We start from the raw sequence: 4,661 nt of genomic DNA, 5'->3' as shown, positions 1-4,661 counted from the left end.
AGATGTGGCAGAATAAATTGAGAGTATTCCCTATTCACTTACATAAGCCAGGAAGGGAAATATCAATTCCTTTTACCTGTCCAGCACTTCAAAAATTCTTCTTAAGTAAATCAAAATAAAAACACCTTGGTTGTTGGTTACCCTGTTCCAGTCAAATTTTCCAGATGTTCTGGAAGCAATGAGTTCAATTTGGTGTCTTCTGTTCTGGGAAAGAACAGTAAGTTTATACTGAGATCTCTCAGCTTTCAAATGCTGTGACCAATTATTTGTGAGTTATAATCTGCAGGTTCCATTTTTAAAATATGTGGGATAACACTGTCAATTCGTACATTGCCAATGAGGCCTTTGAAAAACAATTCTTCAGTGATGGTAGCATTCATCAGTCTCAAAGGTGGCATCTGAGTAGTAGTCTGGACAACCAGTAGGTGTCATCTGGATATGTTTTAGTTATTGGAATTCCACATATGCCTTTTCTTGAAATTTCTCAATCAGTTCTATGTTTTCTAGGCCTGGATGATCTGGACTGAAGAGTACTATTGCCTTTAGGTAAGCATATTCATATCCATCAATGCAGAGTTTAACCATGCTGTTACAAAACTCCTGTAGTTTGAAAATGTGCTCCATCAATAACTTTCTTCTTTCTTTTTGAAAGCTCCTATGAAGATAATTGACAAATGTTGCTAATATAGTTGCCACATTCATTACCTGCCAGCACTGGGCAAGACCAAGAGTAAAAAGCTCACTCCAGTAAGCTTTCACCAATGATATGCTGTTTTGTTGCCCTAGAGCCTGGAAGGAAGGAATTGAAAGTGCCCAGCGCATTGATGAGAAGAGCAGTCTGGAGGCAGACTCCTGATGCAGTGCACGTTCAGGTACTCAGGCATAGGAGAAGGCATGGTGAGCCTGAAAGCTACATGTAAATTGCTTAGAAGTGGCCCCTTTTTTTCCGATGTAACTTATGCTTGAGTCTCCAGCAATTAGGTGTACACTTCCTTCCATGTCCTCTACTGAGCTCTGGAAGGCTGTGCTCTCTCCAGGATTCAATGCTTTTGCAAGAGTGTTAAATGCCCTTGAAACATCACCATTGGTCTGCGTTTTTGGTGAAATTCACACAAAGAGGTATCACCATTGTTTAAGCTTTCAATCATAGGCATTTCATTACTATTTTGATAATGATCTTTAGTTTTTGCAGAATTTGCTAATGATGTAACCACACTGGCCAAGGTACTTAAATCTTCCTGACAGGATTCAACCTTATCTGGTATCATCAGTACAGCTGACTCAGTTTTTATTCCAGACTGATGAATATTCACAAACATTTGAGAATTTAATAGTCCTGCTGACCTTGCAGTCTCACTATCTGTTACAAAAGTTGGAGTTGCAGCTAATGGACTTCGAAGGTCTTTGAGGATGTTGATTTTTTCAGTTGAAGTGGCCCAGTTAGAAGATTTTTCTCGTGACACTTCAATGGGTTTCGTTCACATTGAACAGAGTCTTGTTTCATTCCAAACGCAATACATCTCTGTAACCTGCAGTATTGACAGCGGTTTCAATGATGTTTATTGATAATAGAGTCCTTTGCTCCTCGACATGAATAAACTGAATTTTTTTGGATGCTTCTTCTAAAAAATCCTTTGCAGACTTCACAAGTTACTGCTCCATAATGATGCCCTGATGCTTTGTCTCCACATACTACGCAAAGATCAAAAACCTTATTTGGTCCTTGGTCTGCTGAAGAATTATCTAAGAGCTATTGCAAATGGTGCTAATCTTTTATCTGCTATTATTCCTGGAGGTGTTGTGCAGACAGATCAGGAGTTGTAAAAAATAACTGGCTAACACCTGCTGCATCTGGAGTGGTGAGGAAAACTTTCCCTGGAGTGGAATCTTCCCTGGCCAGAATGACTTGCTTGGAGAAGAGCCATCATGATTTGTCAGGATGAACTGCTTGCCTTGTGTATTATGATCAAGTGCTGTGATCTGGGTTTTCTGGCCTGTTTGCTGCTCTGTAACAATCTCTCCCATCTGCTCTTTGATAATTTGATGTGCAATTTCTTCTATAGTTGCCATGCTAATTACCAAAATGTCCAGCACTTCTTGGCCAAGCTACATCCTGCAGCAGACATAGACTGGACAGTCCTGCTGCGGTGGCTGCTTGGGGGTTCTGGGAAGAGACAGGTTGGAGAAAGCTCAAGTGGGTAGGGTAAAGAGAAGTGGGCACCATATCTTCTTTATCCATTCACCTACTGATGGACATTTAAGTAGCTCCCATATTTTGGCTGTTGTAAATAATGATATGATAAACATAGGGGTGCATATGTCTTTTCAAATTAGTGATCTTATTTTCTTTGGGTAAATTCCCATAAGTGGAATTTCTAGGTTTCATGGTAGTGTTTTTAAAAACTTCCATACTGCTTTTCCATATTGGTTGCACAAATTTACAATCGTACTAACAATGTACAAAGGTTCGCTTTTCTCCACATCCTTACCAACACTTGTCATTTCATGTCTTGTTGCTGTTAGACTGGTGTGAGGTGATACTGTAATTTTGATTTGCATTTCCCTTATGATTAGTGATGTGGAGCATCTTTTCATGTGTCTATTGGTTATCTGTATGCCTTCTTCGGAAAAATGTCTATTAAGGTCTCCTGCCCATTTTTCAGTTGGATTGTTTGGGTTTTTTTTGGTGTTGAGTTGTATACGTTTTTTATGTTTCATAATATTAACCCTTTATTGGATATATCATTTGCAAATATATTCTCCCATAAAGTAGGTTGCCTTTTGCTTTTGTTGATGGTTTCCTTTGCAATGCAGAAGATTCTTAGTTTAATGTAGTCCCACTTTTTATTTCTGCTTTTGTTTCCCTTGCCTGGGGAGATACATTCAGAAAAAATTACTAATGCTGGTGTTTAAGAGTGTACTGCCTATGTTTTATGGGTTCAGGGTCTTACATTTCAGTCTTTAGTCCATTTTGAACTGACTTTTATGTACGATGTAAGTGGTCGAGTTTCATTCTTTGGCATGTAGCTGTTCAGTTTTCTCAATGATATTTATTTGAGATTATTTTTTCCCCATTGTATGTTTGTGACTTTATTGTCATGTATTAATTGACCACATAAGCATGAGTTTATTTCTTGGCTCTGTTTTGTTCCATTGATCTATATATCTGTTCTTGTGCCATTACCATACTATTTTTATTACTGTAGCTTTGTAGTAGAGCTTGAAATCAGGGAGTATCAAATGATACCACCAGCTTTGTTCTTTCTCAAGATTGCATTGGCTGTTTGGGGTCTTTTGTAGTTCCATACAAATTTTAGGATTATTGGCTTTAGTTCAGTGAAAAATGCCATTGGTATTTTTGATAGGGATTGCACTGAATCTATAGATTGTTTTGGGACATATGGGTATTTTAACAATTAACTCTTTCTAATCATGAGCTTGGAAGAGCATTCCATTTATTTGTGTCATCTTCAATTTATTTCATCAGTGTCTTATAGTTTGCAAAATACAGGTCTTTCCCCTCTTTGGTTAGATTTATTCCTAGGTATTTTAATCTTTTTTATGTAGTTGTACATAGGATGGATTTCTTAATTTCTCTTTCTGTTCATTTATTATTTGCATATAGAAATGTAACAGATTGCCATATATTGATTTTGTATCCTGTGACTACTGAATTCATTTATTAATCCTAACAGTTTTTAGGTGGACTCTTTAGAGTTTTCTATATATAGTATCATGTAATTTACAAATAGTGACAATTTTACTTCCTCCTTACCAACTTGGATGCCTTTTATTTCTTATTCTTGTCTGATTGCTATGACTAGGGCTTCAAGTACTATGTTGAATAAAAGTGGTGAGTATGGAGATCCACTTCTTGTTCTTGATCCTAAAGGAAAAGCTTTCAGTTTTTTCCCATTAAGTATGATGTTAGCAGTGGATCGATCATGTATAGGCATTATTATGTTATGATATGTTCCCTTTATACCCATTGTTAAGCGTTTTTAGCATGAATGGAAACTGAATTTTGTCAGCTTCTTTGTCAGCATCTATCAAGATGATCATATGGTTTTTAATCCTTCCTTTTGTTAACCTGGTATATTGTATTGATTGATCTGCAGCCCTTGAACCATCCTTGCATCCCTGGAATAAAGTCCATCTGGTTGTGGTGAATGATCCTTTTAATTATTTTTCAATTTGGTCTGCTAATATTTTGTTTTAGATGTTTACACCTTGTTCATCAGGGACATTGGTCTGTAATTTTATTTGTAGTGTCTTTGTCTCATTTTGGTGTCAGGGTGATATTAGCCTTACAGAATAAATTTTGAAGCTTTCTTCCTTTTTAATTTTTTGAATCATTTGAAAAGGATACATATTAGCTCTTCTTTAAATGTTTGGTAGAATTCTCCTGTGAAGCCCATCTGGCTGTGGAGTTTTGGGAACTTTTTGATTACCAATTCAATTTCATTTCTATTAATTGGTCTGTTCATATTTTCTATTCTTCCTGGTTTAGTCTAGGGATATTGCATGTTTTTAATTTATCCATTTCTTCTACATTGTCCAATTCATCATCATATAGTTTTTCATAGTTATCTCTTATAATAATTTGTATTTATTTGGTGTCAGTTGTACTTCTTTTTCATTCCTAATTGTATTTATTTGAA

At 36.3% G+C, this 4,661-nt stretch overlaps 1 pseudogene; it reads right to left on the bottom strand.

Annotated features, from left to right (window-relative positions):
• Positions 1-243: 243 nt before the first annotated feature.
• Positions 244-2,070, bottom strand: LOC118925501 (nuclear receptor subfamily 2 group C member 1-like; annotated as a pseudogene).
• Positions 2,071-4,661: the final 2,591 nt, after the last annotated feature.

The sequence above is a fragment of the Manis pentadactyla genome, chromosome 1 (genome assembly GCF_030020395.1).
Source record: "Manis pentadactyla isolate mManPen7 chromosome 1, mManPen7.hap1, whole genome shotgun sequence".
Lineage (NCBI taxonomy): Eukaryota > Metazoa > Chordata > Mammalia > Pholidota > Manidae > Manis > Manis pentadactyla.
This window is presented reverse-complemented; position numbering and strand designations above follow the sequence as displayed.